We start from the raw sequence: 18928 nt of genomic DNA on the forward strand, positions 1-18928 counted from the left end.
AGTGTACACCAAGCATCCTCTCTATAGGAGGCTGTGTGAGTGGCTGTCTCATCAGTGTCCAGCACAGGTGTAACTGGCTCCCTCATTTGGCACTTTGGCTGCCTGCATGCTGAGGTGGAGCACATATCTGCCCTCCCGCATCCATAAGGCTGGGTTCACACGGGGCGTAATTGCCGCAGAATTTCCACGCCGACTTTCTGCACAGAAATTCCGCCTGCGACTTTAATCCCGGGATAGCCAGCAAAGTGGACAAGATTTGCAAAAATCTCGTCCACACGCTGCGGCCGATCCGTTGCGGCTAAGCCGCGCTGAAACTGACATGCCACGTGGAATTCAAAGGCGCAGCATGTCAATTCTTTCCCCATTTCCGTGGCGGCCTCTCTTCTCTCTATGGGGAGAGATGGCCACAGTGGAATGCAGGCGACAAAGCCGCTCCAAAACCAGCGGTGAAAGCCCGTGAGTTTTGAAGCTGCATTTCTCGCACGGAAATCTTGCGGCATTTCCATGCGGTCATGCCACGAGATTTCCGTGGGATTTCAGTCCCATGTGAACCCAGTCTAAGTATATGGCCATTTTCTGTGATTGTTCTACTCACTGCATGTTGTGTATGTATATTTTACATCTGTGAACACGCACACAAATACGCCCATATGAAGGATACCTAACTGTGGATTTTGATGCAGAATCGCAGGCAGGTTTGAAGCCATTTACAATTCCGCATCAAAGTCCCCAGGTAGCTTGCAATTTTGCTGCAGAATCTACCGCGGCTTGCAGCGTTTGTTGCCGCCTAGTCCGTCCCGTGTGAAAGGTCTCTGAGGCTTATTTACATAGACTGGCTTTTTGCACTCTGGTCTAAGTGAATCCTTCACCCGGCAACAAGTGACATTCAGGTCCCTTCATACATTGGTTTCATCTTGTACCCGATGAAATTCTAGACCAGCTGCGAGCTGCGGTTAGTTGTTTGGTATAATCTATACCAGTTTCTGGTCACGGCCATGCCGCCTAAAGCGAGGGCCCACCTACTTTGTTAAAATGTTTGTAAAAACGCCTCCCATCACTTCATTAAAGTAGCGATCCTCCAATGCCGCTTTCAGCCGCACTAGAGGATTGGCAAGTGTTCCCCATTGTTCTCAATGGGAAACCTCCAATTGCGCGCACATGCGCATCTCATGCCGTGCGGTGTGTTTTACTGTCCCATTGAAAATGCTGCACGCTGATTTCCCGAGGAATGTGAAAAGATAGGACATGCATCACTCATGTATATGACTCCATTCGAAAGAACGGGGTTCGTATTCGCAAAAATTTTGTGTGAAACTGGCCTCAGCAGAATATTATGCCTTGAGTGAAAGCACTCTAAAAGTTGCCAATTTGGTGCACATGCTACAACTGTAACTTTTGGAAGCCCCTGTGTGTGTGTTTCCACATACACTGAACATAACTGCAGGAGAAACATCACCATTCCTTCATACCCGCTCGCCCCATGCACGCTGCAGAAGCTCATTGAAAGATGGCATTGTGGTCGGGAAAGACTTTCTAAAGATATGGGTACAGAAGGTCAGCTAACAGATCCCTGTAGTGTTCACCATCCAAGCATTGTGGTATGATGACCAATGATCCTAGGTCATGCCAGGAAAGTGCTTCCCAGACTACGACACCCCACAACCAACCTGTTGAACCCCAAGAGTGTACACATAGCATACGGCTATCCATATGGTTCAGCATGAAATGAGATTCATCAATCCAGGCTACCTTCTGCCATGTGTCCAAGGCCTATCAATGTCTTTCCTGGGCCCATGCGAGGCGTCGCTGCCAATGACCCACAGTCATCAAAGGCACCCCTGTCAGTCTTTGGCTATTGAACCACAGCCAGCACATGGCATGCTGCATGGTCATTGTGGAAATTTTTATAACTTCCTCGTTATTGTTCTGCTGGGTCAGTTGATCCACTGTGGCACGCCATTGTTGAGATACCAGACTTACCACCATGGCCTGCTGCTGTATGATCTTCTGTCAGATGTCTAAATATGGTTCAACCAGTCTTGGTTCATTCTTGATATTGTGATTTAGAAAGAACCAACAAGTGCTACTGTTTCAGAAATACTGGCACCACACCTCCTGGCATCAACAATCAGCCTGCAGTCAAAGTTACTCAAGTCACCACGTAACATGGGTAACATGACTGCCAAATGTTGTCTGCACAGAGGAGAGGTCGGCACATTATATGAGAGCAGATCATGGTGCATCCATCATGTGGTACCGTGTTACTTATCACCCACTAGCCTTCCTTTTATACATACAGCGGTGGACATACTAATTGTGTGGCTTAGAGACGGAAGGGGGCCTTTGGTCAAGTGGCCATGCCTTCCTTCCACCATGATCCCCAATTCAAGCCGCCCATGGACGTTCACACTGTAATTAAATCTTATGGATTTGTTATGTGGACCATTTCAAGTGTGGATCCCACAGAGACAGCTTCCATTGAAGTCAATGGAAGCAGCCCGATCTGCGGCCCGCCCCCAGCTGACACTGCGAATGGGCAGCGGATCCAACAAGAAAGCAGGAGATTTAAGAAAAAAATTGTACTGCGCAGGTTCGAAAGCCAGCCGTGTGGACCATCCACAGTACAGATGTCTCCTGGCAGAAGAGAGGTCCCCACAGACACCACCGCCTGCCCACACAGGTAAGCAGGGTCCTCGGCCATTGTCGGGTGGGATTCTGCTGCATGCTCCCACATGCAGAATCCAAACCGCTCATGGGCATGAAGCTTAAAAGTGGATGCCGTGAACTCCATGAAGACTATAACTTTAATGGTTCGCACAACGATGACATCACAGATCACATGATAGACCAATGATGAATGCCGATCGAGATTTGTGCTTGTCTACTAGATCTTCACATGGACTGTTTCTGACTCTGTTGGGGAATGACTGATTATTCATATGACCATTTGTCCCCCATAGAGCTCCATCATGATTGGCAGTATAACCCCCATTCACATTGGGGAGATTTGCCGGTGACAACTACAATTTCTTATGCCACATTAACTACGTTGATCAGCATCACCTTTACGTGGCCTGATGATGGGGTTAAAAAAAAGTTCTTGCATGATCGTTGGGCCATTTAAAGGGCCCTTAAGTCAAAATGTACTTTGCAGTGTTCCACAGGACTCTACATCTGCCCAGAAATTGTGTGAATTGTCTCGGCTCATAGAGTTCTTACCGTGCGGAGTAGAGACAGTTTAATGGCGAATCAGCTCTGCATCATCATCATTATGTACATGCTCACCGTCTACAAGATCTCCTCATCGTAAAAGCTTTTACCTTCTTTCTAGGCCAAGAGCAACATACAAAGTGCTCAATGGCCGGATGCAGCGCTGGGGCCCAAGGGCGTCCAAGGTCATGGCACTTTTGACAACAGTATCTACTCCGGAGGTTTGCATTACATATGTGTCCAGAAGAGACAATGGAGTATACAAGGTGACTCGTCCTCGGTTAACAACGCTGTAAAATATTTGTTTATGCTGCTTTCAATGTCTTCTTAATGATTAATCAGTTTATATCGCCGGCGTAAATCAAAGCGAATATAAAATGCAAAGGGAAAATGTAAAAAAAATGAAAATCAATTGTTCTTCCTCAGCAACAGGTGGACAATCATCACTGCGGTCCTTGCGCGGCTCGGGGGCATTGTTTATCGTCTGCTTATAGTGATTCAATGTTTTTTAATGTACTTTTTATGCCGGATCTTGAAGAATGGGCCACTTATTTCAAGGATTTATTTTTTCTTCATTTTTATCTCTGTAAACCAAAACGCTTTGTGTCGATAAGTATAATCCCCTTTGCCTTTTTATTCCCCTGCAGGAACGATGCAAACAATTTCGGCTGGATATCTGCGACGATGGATTCATAATTGCAGTAGTGAGAAAACTGACAGAACGCATCTCAGACTTTTATCTGGGAAGATCGCGGAGTATTGTAATCTGGAGAATGAGAACGCCGCATTTAGCTTGTTCATAGACTTATTCCAAGTGTGGAATTCAATTTTTCACACCTTGATATTCTTCGTCTCGGCTCCATCCGAGGTACTTTCCTGATATGACTGAAGAGCTAGCTAATAAAAACAATTGGTTATAATAAACTTTATAAACTACCCATAAATTAATGATGCTCCCTCTGTGCACCACAGTGACAGCCACAAAGTTGTAATGAGAACATAAAGTATAAATGAGTCACACTGTGCCTAAAAATGAGCCCCAATTGTGTCCCCAAAGTAGTAATAAGCCCGGTGTGTCCCCAAAGTAGAGCTTAACCTCCATTGTGCTCCCCAAGTAGTAATGTGCCACCATTGGGCCCCAAAGTAGTAATAAGCCCAGTGAGTCCCCAAAGTAGTACTTAACCTCCACTGTGCCCCAAAGTAGAAATGAGCTCCTATTATGCGGATAAAATAATAATGAGCTCAGTTTGTCCCCTAAAGCAGTACTTATACTCCGTAGTACCCCCAAGTAGTAATGTGCCACCATTGTGCACCCAAAATAGAAATAAGTGTCCTTTTTATCCCCAAAGCAGTAATAAACCCCCAATTTACCCAAAAGAATCAATGAGCTCTTAATGTACTCCCAAAGTAGTAAAAAGACCCCAAAATAGTAGAGAACCCCTATTTTGCCACCAAAGTAGTAATGAACCCACTTTGTGCCCCCTAATTAGTAATGAACCCCCAGTGGGCTCCCAAAGTAGTAATATGCCATCATCAGGCTGTGGGAGCTACCATTTTTTATTTTACTCTCTCTCTTTAAGCTACTTATATCTAATGGGGATATTTTTTCTAGCCTTGTTGGTCTAGATTTTTTGACCTAGCACTGAGCTATTCAGACAGCGGCTGTACTCTTTATTGAAAGGGTTTTTGGATAGGAGGAGAATCCTCTCCTTCAGGTCCACGCTACCTATACACAACCTATATAGTTGAAGTAAACGAGCAGAATTATATACTAAAGAGCTTAACCACACAGCATACACAATCTGTACGAAGTTTTTAATGAGCTGGTCACCTACAGAGACATTCTCCATTGAAATTCATTACTCAGGAATAACATACTTACCTTTACATACCATTGGGGTACTTGGAGACACACTCTCTGTAGCATTCTATTTGAAAATAAGACCGTAGATTCAGTCTTTTTAGTAATTAAAACACTTCTATCTGAGACCCCACCAGCCCAGGCACTCTATAAACAAGACCCTATCAATTTCTATTGAATGAATTTCACAAAGGGTCTTTAGTCTGAGTGTAAGACTTTAAAGGGGTTGTCCCGCGCCGAAACGGGTTTTTTTTTTTTCAACAGCCCCCCCGTTCGGCGCGAGACAAACCCGATGCACTGGTTAAAAAAGAAAAACGCACAGCGCTTACCTGAATCCCCGCGCTCCGGTGACTTCTTACTTACCTGGTGAAGATGGCCACCGGGATCTTCACCCTCGGTGGACCGCAGGGCTTCTGTGCGGTCCATTGCCGATTCCAGCCTCCTGATTGGCTGGAATCGGCACGTGACGGGGCAGAGCTACACGGAGCCGCTCTCCGGCACGAGCGGCCCCATTCAGAAGAGAAGAAGACCGGACTGCGCAAGCGCGTCTAATCCGGCGATTAGACGCTGAAAATTAGACGGCACCATGGAGACGAGGACGCCAGCAACGGAACAGGTAAGTGAATAACTTCTTATAACTTCTGTATGGCTCATAATTAATGCACAATGTACATTACAAAGTGCATTAATATGGCCATACAGAAGTGTATAACCCCACTTGCTTTCGCGGGACAACCCCTTTAAGCGTGGAGGCCATAAATGAGTTGTTAAGCCCGTATTGGCATTTCTTCTAATTCACCCCTAGGCCTCTCCGCAGCCTACTGTCAGACCCTCAGTTCATCTGACACACTATTAATAACCCTAGCCGGTGGGGCTCAGACCGTATGTGTGAATGTTTGTCCAAGTGTAGTAGGTGCGCCACTTCCTCCTGTCTTGGCGACACCATTTGGGTGTGTTATATGTTGTGCCCTAAGTGCAGTTTTTAATGAAACTTCAATAAAATTTATCTCTTTTACGTTCGTCTTTTCTGTGACAGGGCCTTTATAATTTTGAAAAGACTTGCTGCCTCTCTGTGAATTTTTATTTTTTTTGTTCAAAGTAGTAATATGCCATCATTGTGTCCCTAAAGTAGAGATGAGCCCCTATTGTGCCTCCAAAGTAGTAATCGGCCTCTTTTGTGACCCCAAAGTAGTAATGATCCCCTGGTGTACTCCCAAAGTAAACCTTGTATGGCTCAGAGTGTTAAGGCAGAAGAAATGCAGTCCTAGGCTCTCTCTCACGACCTGAAGGTTGCAAGTTCAATCCCGACTTGGTTCAGGTAGCCGGCTAAATGTCAAATCAGCCTTCCATCCTTCCAAGTTTGGTAAAATGAGTACCCAGCTTGCAGGGGGTAATAAATAATTACCTGAAAGCACTGCAGAATAAGTTGAAGCTATACAAATAATACGATTTATTTAAGTAGTAATGAGCCCCCAGTTTGCTTCCAAAGTAGTAATTAGCCTCCACTGTGACCCCAAAGTAGTGATTTGACATTGTGCCTCCAAAGTAGCAATGAGTCTCCATTTTGCCCACAAAGTAGTAAGTAGCCCCTATTGTGCCCCCAAAGTAATAGTCTACGTTGTGTCCACAAAGTAGTAGTGAGCCTCCTAAAAGTATTAATGAGCCAATAAAGTAGTAATGAGTTATTTTGTTCCCCCAAAGTCATAATCAGCCTCAATTGTGTCCCCAAAGTAGCAATCAGCTCCTACCGTGTCCTTAAAGTAGAAAGACATCCACATTGTCTCCTCAAAGTGGTACTGATCCTCCTTTGTGACCCCAAAGTAATAATTTGCCCTCAATATGCCTCCAAATTAATAATGAGCCTCTGTTGTGTGCATTTTGGCTTTGAAGTCTGGAGCTTATGCAATAGCACCAGTTCAGATATGTTGTTTGGAGCTCCTCTTTTAACAGTAGTCTGGATGTATAATCTGGAGCTTCCCTTATAACAAAAGTCTGTGTAGACTGGAGTGCCCCCATAACAGCATTCTGGTAGGGTAGCCTGGAGAGCCCCCTATAACAGCAATCTAGATGTGCAGTAGGGATGTGTAGTCTAAAGCGCCCCCTATAACAGTTTTCCTACTGTGTAGTCTGGAGTGCTCCTATAACAGTATTCTAGTTTTATAGTTTGGAACACTTTAATAACATTATTCTGGATGTGTAGTCTGGACCTCCCCCAATTAAAGCAGTCGGGATATATAGTCTGGAGTGCCCCCTATGGCCGTGGTCAGATGAGCATTTTTTTTTTTTTGAGCGACTATGTGAGTAAAAAAAATGTGTCTATTAGAAGCATTGGTTGCCTAGGCAGTGATCACATGTCCATTTTTTAGAGGCGCAAAATACTCGTACCTGCAAAAGATAGGACATGTGTCCGTGCTGCACATAAAGACATTGTGTGATGTCCGTTAATCCCCGGGGGAAATCACCTCATCATTGAACCCTATGACAGCACTGTGACAGTGTTTAGTGATGATGGGACTTTCCGCGGGGATGAAATAATTCCCTGTCACAGCTGTGGCAGAGGACAGCATTGCTATCCCATTGCTTTCAATGGGGCTGGTGTTGCTGTCACCCCCATTGAAAGCAATAGGATGAAGGCAACCCCTGCAGCGATGATTTTCTTTGGGGGGGGGGGGGGGGGCTTGAAATAAAAGCTCTACCCCGAAAATCATCCCTAGCTGTTAAAAAAATGTAACTCATCTAGAAGTGCTGTTCAGCTCTTCTCCCCTTCTCGAGCACTCTTCATCTGGGTTCTGGTGGCCGGGGATTGAAAAATCCCTGCCTCCAAAAAGCACTGCCTCTGATTGGCTGAGCGCTGTAACCAATCAAAGGCAGCACTCAGCCATTCATTGAATTCAGAGGCACAGCTGCTCCAGTAGCAGAGAGCTTCGGTCACATGCATTTTGCACATCCGTGGAGCGCATTTTCTGCCTGTATAGTCTTGTGCGCCCCATGCATTTTGGGGCGCCCCCTATAGCAGTATACTGGCTGTGTAGTCATTTGCTTGCTTGCAGCACAACCTTAAAGGAAAAAGGCACAGTTTAGCTGGATTTTGTAACTCCGGATAATGTTAATAGCTCCCAGGCATTTAACAAGGCTTATTTGTGTGACTATTTAATAGTGGACTGTCGCTTTAAATTTATCATTGGCCATAAATTCGTATGCCGCTAACTAACAGAAGAACTATTTAACTATTTGGAAATTACATCTCGCCTGCCTTTATCGTCACGGATACTGAAATCTATCAGACGGTATAAAGTGCCTTGAGATTTTTATGAGCTAGGTGTAACTATATCAACAAAAAACTTAACGGGAACAGATACACAGTAAATATCAATCTATTTTAATCCTCTAACAAACAAGCCGAGGTTTACGCTGAGCGATTTGATGCCGACGGTTTGTGTCATTTACATATCTTATTTTTCAAGTTCAGAACAAACTTTTTTGAAAGTCTCTTCTTACAAAAATAAAATGTCGAGACAAAAAGCGGAAAAAAATAAAATAAAATTACACATGGAGAAGGTTTTCCCCGGGCAAGAGCATTGTATGAAGAGATCAAGACTGATTTATTTCAAGAAGTTGTAAAGTCTTTTTATAGTATTGTGGTTTCTACTGATATTACATTTGTGTTTTATTAGCCTTCCTATTCCGAACAGGTAATAAAAGTTGATGACTGTGATGTACTGGATTGTTTTGTATCTTAGGTCATATTCACACCTGCAGTTTTCTATGCTGTTGATGTCATTTTTTTATACAGATAAAAAGCTAAAGAAAGTCTTTAAAATAAGTTTTTACATAAAATAAATTGAGTTTTATTAAAAAATAAATAAAAATTAAAATATGGGTTATAACTGCATTTTCCTGATACAGGGCTCCAAATCCTCGGCTTCCCTACACAGTGGCATACAATTAAATGATAAAATTCTAGCTGCATGTATCCACCGGTATGGAGAGTTTGCTGAAGGCTGATTTATTATTGAGCTTAATGGGAAATGTATAAATCCTTCTTCGGTAAGCTTCCCCTAGTGGTGGCTGGCGGCATCTAGAATTTTATTATTCTACTATCTGGCTGTGAATGGGGATTTCAACCTCCACACCTGAAAAACTAGACAAATATATCATGATTTTCTTATTGTTTACTGCCCTGTGCAAGATGCTTTTGCTGTATTCTTTATTGATTACTTTAATGGAAAGGAGGTAAAAACACACACAAAAAAAAAAACAAATGGGATTTTTATTTATAGAATTTACTTAATAACGAGAAGGAAATGTAAAACCAAAGTACTTTTCTAAACAGACGGAACTTTATAGTGTTTTAGTGATATTTTCTGTAGCTCACATTCAGCTTTGTTGTGTAGACTGAGAGAGAATCTGCAGAGTCATCTCATTCCCATTAGAAGCAGGGATTTAATGACATATGGCAGTTCTGTTGTATTACTGGAAGTCAAGATATCAGCATAATATATACAGAAATGGCTCTGTATATAGCTCCCTTTCACCTCTTTGTTTTGGCGAAAGGGAACAGTACTTTGATTTTACCAAGTCAAGACTTTTTTGCCCATTAAGGATGTCTTTTGAATGGGTTCATCATACACATGAGTAATGTTTTCCCGATGCGGCGCTATGCAGTAAACAAATCGCAGCATGCTCTATCTGGCTGCGTGATCTCACATCGCAGCCCCATTGTTTTTAATAGGGCCGGTGGCAGCAGTGCTGGCCCCATGGAAAGCAATGGGAGAACTCCACGATCCTCTGCCATGGCTGTGACTGCCACGGCGGGGGATTTCTTTCATCCCCGCAGTGATATGAGGCTGTCATCAGGCAAGTATTAGGAGGCTTGCACCCCTTTATACTGAATATTTGTTGTTCTTAGCCAGGCACACACTTTAGTTCTGTTCTCAGAATTTTTATTATCTGTAACCCCATTTGTCAACTACTGTGCATTAGGTAAAAGATACTTCCAGAAATTCTCCTCCGGTGCCTTTTCTTGCAGAATTATCAGTTCTGTTATCGCCGCCACTATACCATTATACTACTGAAGGTTAGTCTCACTGTGGAAGGTTATGACAACCCCAATGTGAGTCTCATAGACTTCCATAGAGGCTTGCCCACAACAAGATCATAGGTGACAGTCAGGGTGTCATAGCAGACTGGGGCCTTGTGAATAGTGTTGAGCGATTGTTGAAATAATTCAGTTGGAAGTGACCAACCCAATTTTTAAAAATTATTGTGAATCTGGACACACGATTCCAACACACATTAGAATCAATAGGATCGAAAATTGGGTTCTCTGGGGTGTGACCAGTGGTTGATGGCGGAGGTTGCACAGTCGGTCCGCACTTGGGATACACAGCCTATTAGCGACACTCACCAGCATTAACAGCCAGAGCAGCAGACTGTGATCAATTGAGTAAGCAGCACGGAACCCTGGATTAGTGAAGGTGCGCAAAAGGAATGTAGCGTATAGGAGTGTACACTCCATAATAATAATGTGGATGCTTCATTGATGTATACGTCACTTTTAAGAATGTTCAATTTTATTGTTGGTCTGTCACACTTTGTCTGAGAATCCACAACCTAAGTTACAGGTATGGGTCAGGTAGCTAGAAAATAGGCAGCCTGTAATTGGTAGATAAGTCCTCCTCATGGGTTGGTTAAGAGTGTGGTAGTCTAGGAAAAGTAGTTCCAGAAGCTTAGAGACCAGACGTTCTCAGGAGAGTTGAAGAATGAAGTTCTACGATGGAATGCAAGCAAGAAGGAGCAGGAGCTGAGAGACAGTGCGGTGGGAAGGAGAACTAGTGTGAGTACCCAAAGTTGTATAGTAGCTATAGAGAGAAGCAAGGGAGCTAAAGTAAAACAGGAGTTTTTAGTAAGCCAGAGGGAAAAGACAAAATCTGAAGAATCAGAAATGACCTAAAGTAACTATAATGCACTAGAAGAGAAGCGCTGTAATTGAAAGAATAGAAGAAACAGAAAAGAGAGAAGAGCAGGAGGGCAAAACATAGAAGACAGAAAGGATCATCATGCTTATTTACTGTTTAAGAGCCAAATAGTGTCCAGATAGGATGTCTGCGCGCTGATTGTATGAAAAAGCTGAAAAACGTTTCTCTGCAAGAATAAATTGTTTCATGATTTCACAGTTTATTCTGCCTTCTGGAGTCCCTTCTCACCACTGAACATCTGCACTGAGGTACCACACTATACTTCAGGGGAAAGAAACATTTTTTTTTGTATTATTATTTTGTCTGCCACAGGCCTTGGTCTGTATACGGACTGGTGTCACAAACTTAACAACTACCATCTTACCCTGCCTGAAGTCTCAGGTAGCACCCAAAAGCTAAGTTTGTTATTCTTTCCAACTCTGCACCACCTTCCGTTAGTGAAGAAAAGTGGCAGAGCCACCATGACCACCATCATTGCTGCTCACCTCACCGCATTCTGGCTGGTTGCAGGAACAAGGAGAGCCCGCTAAAGCTCACAAAGTTCTTCCCAGCATGTCTAATTTTTCAAGATGGGTAGCAGCAGCCCGTAGCAGCTTCTTCCTCAAGTCATGCCACCTCTCAGCTCTCACCAGTGAACCACTGCTACCCCTTGGAAATACTTTAATCCTGACATCACCAGCCAGCATTTATAGCTGCTTTCTCTGACACAGTTAAGGGAGCAGAAGAAGGAGAACCACCAGATGAAGAGTTGCAGCTCCTTCCTTGCCTCCCACTCGTTACTCATGGTGTAAACACGGTAAATATTTTAAGACTTCAGCATTTAATAGGTAATACTATTCCTAACATTTCAAAGGCTCCAATCACTGAAGCTACTATGCTACTATGGAGGGGACCAATACTTCACATATTGAAAGCAAAGTGGCAAAACCTGCCACTTTACACAATGAGCTGGTCAATGTACCCTACTCAATGGAAGAGCACAAAACACGTCAGGGAGGCGTTACCCGTGATGGCCTGGAGTTACAATGCAACATATGGAATAATACTCTACCTGGGATGAATGTCATACATGGTGCCATAGGGAGGTTCTGAACAGTACTGTTTGTAGCAGGAATGTCATTTTTTACCTGCTAGAGTCCCAGAAGGGGAAGATTTCTACTCCATTTTGCCACTTGTAGACTTTTGAACCAATCACATAATAAGAAGGGCTGATTGTCATGTGATTAATTAAAAAGTAAAATGGGACTCTACTTGAGACTCCTGCAGTCATAATTTGCCATTAAAATGTATTTATAAAAAAAAAAAAAACTGTGCGCATGGTAAAACTTTTTCATTGAATGCCCAGAGGTCCGCCATTGCCCTCCCTTAAATCACAAAAAGGACAAACATTCACTTCTGTCTCTTAAATGATAATAATTAGCATAACCTCTAATCCTGATGACTGACAGCATGGCGGTGTACACTCTCATCCTTCAGCTCTAATATTTATAGAAGCCATGATCCTTCTACACCAATGGTGACCTCCAGCCAGCTCTGAGGCTTACCGCTGAGAAAAATAATTCACTTCCAAGGAGCAGAATAGAATAGAACCGCTCATCTTCTTAATAACTTTAATGTGTCTGTCATGTCACAAATTTATCAGACTCCAGAGCCCATCTGAGCTGCAGACGTTCGCTTTTAATCTAAAACCTGGGTTGACTGCATGTGGACTTAATAGCTTAGCACAATTTTCTGTCTTAAAGTCTCTCTCCATTTTTCCTTCTTATAAAGGTAGTCATTAAAAAAAAATAAAAAAAGAAGTGGGCCAATGACTGGAAGATAAAGTGAAAAAGTAAAAAAAAAAGTGAAAGTTTAAAAAAAAAAAAGATTCGAAGTAATTGGATAAATTATTTAGTGAGTCTTAATAAAGTTTGAAGGTTATTTTTGAATAATTGTAATCCTTTTTTAGATTTTTTTTTTTGCATATTGGCTATTATTTTAGGTATTATGTTACGGATTTTTTTTTACATTTTTTATTGTTATTTTGTGAAAATTAATAAACTTTGGAGTAATAAAAAATTATAAAAACAGATATTAAAATAAAATTCAAATGTTTTTGGATCCAAAAATTTGATTGTTTTCGTTAGCCTCATCAGTTCTGTAATATACTTGCATTACAAATGTTGTGGCTTTACCTTTGCAAATCATGCTTGAAGTGGCTGCCACTAGGGGGGTCTGCTTTCAGCTTCTCTGCAATCCACTCTTTGTTGTTAGGTACAGAGTTTGTGTAATAACAAGGACACAGGCACGTTTCCTTAGCAATGGGGGAGGAACTATCTTCATATGCTAGCTCCTGTGCACTTATAGGCTGCAGGCTGACCAATCTGCAGACACTGTGATAACAATCTCCACAATCTCTGCCTCCCCTGGGAGTGTGTGTATGTGTTTACAGGTACTATTGTATCTTGATGCTGTCTATAGTGGCTTCTGAGTGTCACTTAGCTGTGACAGGGGAGCGCTGATGCATCAGAGCTCAGCTATTCCTCTTCACTGAAGCCTCTCTGCGCGCCCTCTCCTCACCCCCCCCCCCCAAGTGTTGAAGTAGTGGCAGCAGCTCCACTCTTCACTTTACAGAAGGGATTCATGCTCCAGCGGCTCTGTCTGCTGCTTGATCCCTCTGCTGTTATCTCCTTAACCGCTCCTGCCACACAGCGGGACCCTCTGTCTTCTCTCCCACTGCTTCACAAGCCAGCTGACTGATCAGCCTCCTTCATAAGATGAGCCGGCAATGATGTTTGGCCTCTTGCTGTGGCTACAGCCATGCTCCAGGAAACTCCACTCCCCTGCTCGCCGCCTTGGTAGGTCAGAGCGCCAAGGCTTCAGTAGGGGAGATAGGAGGACAGACCCTGAGAGCAGGGAAATTGTTAGCGCACCGGAAGTATGAGACAGGCAGCGGAGGTAAAAGGAAGTGGTTGGCCAGAGAAGATGGTAGGGGGACGGCTGCTCTGGAAACAGTGATAGCCGCACCATGAGGAGTGAGTTTTGGCTGGCCTAGAGGGTTAGTTTCAGTATTAGCGTTACATAATTAGCTGTAAATTCTTCCATGTCAGAGTGGGGCCGCTGTGACATTGAAACATTTACAGGCTTACATTATTAGCTAACACTGAAACAAACACTAACCCTAACCCTCCAGACCAGCCAAAAATCAATACATACGCTGCTAGGACCTTCCATAATTCAGCCAATCGGGAGCTAGAGGTGTGTCAGGGGAGTTCCTCCATGCAAGCCCTGTCAAACCGCTAGCTTCTGGTGGCATCAAGGTACAACAGTACCGAGTGTACATGCACACATTATATTGGGCTTATTTACCATTAGGCAATAATGTCTGAATCATCCTGGACGTTCAGACACTGCCTGCTGATTTGACCACAAACTGTGCAATGCAGCATGAGAAAACAGAGCAAAGAAGTACACCACAGTGAACTACTGGCGAAATGCTGGGCTTGCTAAACACCCTCACAGAAAATGGATTACAAATAGTAGAACAACAGAAAAGTGGTGAATACCACCTGAAATCAGAATTTACAGACATTATACAGAGAACAGCAGTAAATGAGTGAGTAAGCAGAACCTGGTGTGTTTTAGACAACTTGTTGAGAACTCAGGGTGACTTTAAATATACTGTTCTACCCCGTTTTGACCAGATTTTTGTTTGAGAGTGCCTACCCACTGGCGTTGCCGATTTTCGTGCGTGAAAAACGCAGCGTTTTTCATGCGTTTTTGGCGCGTTTTCCGTGGCGTTTTTTGCGCATTTTTCGTGGCTTTTTTGCGCGTTTTCCGTTAATTTCCATTGACATTCATGGGTGCATTAAGAGAAAAATAAGGACACATATGCAACTGACAGTTCCTATGTGAAAAATTGCAACGGACCGGAAAAAAAAACGCAAATGGACAAGAACACATTCTATACTAATTGCTCTTCAGAAAAAACGCAAAACGCAAAGGAAAAAAAATCGCCAGTGGGTGGGCGCCCTTAATAAGAAATATCTGATGTCTTCAAGAAAGAATTTGATGACAAAATAACAAAAACTTTTATATACAGATGTGTCCACTAATAACTTTCTACAAATGTTACAGGTGTTATCCAAGTGCTGAATTAAAAAAAAAAACCAATGTTGCCACAAATGCTGTAACATAATAATAGTAGTAACAGTCTTTATTTACATATGGCTACCAAACGATCTTCTTCCTTGGCCTCCACGTTCCCCGGACCTTACATCTTGCTACATGCCCCCCTTACCACCCACCATGCATGATCTGCGAGGATGAATCACAGAAGCCATTGCATCAGTCCATTGTGATACGCTACAAAGTGTATGGCAGGAACTTCACTACAGGCTTGATGTGTGTCAAATCACAAAGGGGGTCACATTGACCACCTCTGATGTGGTAAAAATGTTGATGCCGTGCAACAAAACCTTTACAGTTTTTGTTCCCACTGATATCAAATGTACATATCTGAGAATCCTTAAACGAGTCATGAGTGTTTCAAATCTGGAAGATCTTTTGTAATAACCCTGTAGCTTTGGGCATGGGGAGCCCGAAACTATATAAAATGCATAACTCGGAAACCCCCTTTAACCACATTTTAGCTAAGGTAAGGGTGGATCGCTTCCTGAGTGTTCTGCACCAAACATTGTTAGTCCCTGGTCTGTGTCTGGTATTACGGCCTCATTCACTTGAATTGGGATGAAGTGCAGTACCAGATACAGCCAATGGACGGACATGGCGCTGTTCTCTGTAAAGAAAAAAAGCAATCCCCCCCTTTTTTTTTCAAAAAGTGGCATACTAATAATAAACCAAGACAGGAGATGAACAGACTCTGGTCGCATCCCAAAGTGTCAGGCTAACCCTTAAAGGAGTTTTCAGAGTTATCCAAAAAATGTACAGTTGAATGAAGTGGTGGCCCAATGTGCTCAATACTTCTCCATTCACGTCTATGGGACTGATGAACATAGCCGACCATAGCTACATGCGACCCTTGCTGTTGCACAGGGTGCCAGCATCCAGCATATGGAGGTGTGTATGACCGCAGCTTAGGCAGTGGTATAAGGCTGTGGATGCAATTGATTTTGGTACTGTATTTTTGGTTCCACTGCTGTAGTTTTGCTATGGGCCTGGCTATGGTGCTGTATTTTTGTTATGAGCTTTATTCTGGTGCTGTAATTATATTCTGAGCTTGGTTCTGGTGCTGCAGTTATGCTATGGAGCTGGTTCTGACCATACATTTATGTTCTAAGCTTGGTTCTGCTGCTGTATTTATGTTATGAGCTCAATTCTGGCACTGTATTTATATACTGATTGTGGTTCTAATGCTGTATTCGTGTACTGAGCTTGGTTTTGGTGCTGAAGTTATGCTATGGGCTTGGTTCTGACCACACTTTTATGTTATAAGCTTGGTTCTGCTGCTGTATTTATGTTAGGAGCTTGATTCTGGTACCGTATTTGCCTACTGATTTTAGTTCTGGTACTATATTCACTGAAATTGGTTCTGATACTGTATAGCTTAGTACGTTTACTTATGATGGCGGGGGGAATTGTGTACAAGGTGTCATTTAGTTTAAAGGGGTTGTCTCGTGAAATCGAGTGGGGTTCAGCACTTCTGTATGGCCATATTAATGCACTTTGTAATGTACATCGTGCATTAATTATGAGCCATACAGAAGTTATTCACTTACCTGCTCCGTTGCTAGCATCCCCGTCGCCATGGATCCGTCTAAATTCGCTGTCTTCTGGCGTTTTTAGACGCGCTTGCGCAGTCCGGTCTTCTCCCTGGTGAATGGGGCCGCTCGTGCCGGAGAGCTGGTCCTCGTAGCTCCGCCCCGTCACGTGTGCCGATTCCAGCCAATCAGGAGGCTGGAATCGGCAATGGACCACACAGAGCCCACGGTGCACCATGGGAGAAGACCCGCGGTGCATCGTGGGTGAAGATCCCGGCGGCCATCTTGGTAAAGGAAGAAAGAAGTCGCCGCAGTGCGGGGATTCGGGTAAGTAATAAACTTTTTTTTTTTTAACCCATCCCTTGGGTTTGTCTCGCGCCGAACGGGGGGCCTATTGAAAAAAAACAAAAACCCGTTTCGGCGTGAGACAACCCCTTTAATGCCAGCCCTACGGATGGAGATGCAGTACAGTGCTCCCTCAGCCCCATACACTTTGAATAGAGTGGCAACGTGTATGCTCAATCCCTACTCCATTCAAACTCTTATTCACTGCCGGTGTTAAGTGAGGAGGAAAGGGTGGTTTTGGATCCTGCTGTAGTGATTGGTGGAGGTCCCAGACATTATGCATTATGGCAAAACCTGTAAACCCTTTGCAGCCCTTTTCATGCCCTGTGCTTCCTCAGTTGTGGCATTGCTTCTCTCCGACGGTTAAGAAATGGATTCATCTTCTGGAATGGAATGTCACTTGCATGTGACGGAGATGGATCAGAAGGTTCATTCTTGCACTGCACTAAGCTTCCCTGCCACCTTATAAAACATTAATCTATTGGAAAGGATAAGATATGATCCTTCACACAAAACATGTCATAACTATTTTGATAAAGTATTTGTAATACACCAGAACAGATGGCTCTTCCATACTGGTTGGCATTAGAGGGACTTTTGCTGACAGGCACATATTAAGCAACTGCAATTTTGTTTTTCCGCAGCACAATCAGATGCATTCCCCTATTAATCAATCACAGCTGGCTGGCTTTTTGACAGCTGGAGCTTGCAGGCTTTCCTGATTTGAAAGCCTGGTGCTATTACCAGCTCGTCGATCCCATGATAGATGAAATGGTGCAAGCGGGACCCAGCAAAAGAGCGGGAATGGCATTGGGTCCAATGAGACAGATATTATGGCAATTGGCGGCCGTGCCTTGCCAGGCGATGAGTTCCCGGCTTTGGATTATTTATACCCATAATGGCTCGATGAAAGCATTTTATCCTTCAATCACCGCTATTTATGTTCAAAGAGCTCGGAAATAATGGGGGTGATTTAGCAAAGAGAATAAGAAATCTGTCCTGCATTCTTGTACCTTGAATAGACATAGTATCGAGGGGTTTGTGTACGGGTGAGCTCAGATGTCGCGGACTTGTTGTGTGTTTGGTCTGAATCTGCAGTAAATTACAGTAAAATACAGTCATTGAAAAAAAATGTAATAATGCAGAACAAAGGAGATGTCAGAAAGGAATGAGGCTGCTCTGTGTGATTGTAACGCTGATAGAAGGAAGTGATTACAATATCAGAGGGAAAGGAGCATTTAGTGTGGAGAACTGACCCCTTGTAGGGAGACTCTAGTAACCGGTTGTACTGCCTCTAGCTTGGATACAAGATGTGATACGGGGGGCATAGAGGCTTTAGTACCGTGTTGTAGCACCTCTAGCTTGGATACAAAATGTGATATGGGTGGGCATGGAGGCTTTAGTACCCCGTTGTACCACCTCTAGCTTGGATACAAAATGTGATACGGGGGACATGGAGGCTCTAGTACCCTGTTGTACCACCTCTAGCTTGGATACAAGATGTGATACGGGCGGGCATGGAGGCTCTGGTACCCTGTTGTACCACCTCTAGCTTGGATACAAGATGTAATACGGGAGGGCATGGAGGCTCTAGTACCCTGTTGTACTGCCTCTAGCTTGGATACAAGATGTGATACAGGGGGCATGGAGACTCTAGTACCCTGTTGTACCACCTCTAGCTTGGATACAAAATGTGATACGGAGGACATGGAGGCTCTAGTACCGTGTTGTACCGCCTCTAGCTTGGATACAAGATGTGATACGGGGGGCATGGAGGCTCTATTACCCCATTGTACCGCCTCTAGCTTGGATACAAGATGTGATACAGGTGGGCA

This window comes from Eleutherodactylus coqui, chromosome 11 (genome assembly GCF_035609145.1).
Source record: "Eleutherodactylus coqui strain aEleCoq1 chromosome 11, aEleCoq1.hap1, whole genome shotgun sequence".
In the NCBI taxonomy this organism is placed as follows: domain Eukaryota; kingdom Metazoa; phylum Chordata; class Amphibia; order Anura; family Eleutherodactylidae; genus Eleutherodactylus; species Eleutherodactylus coqui.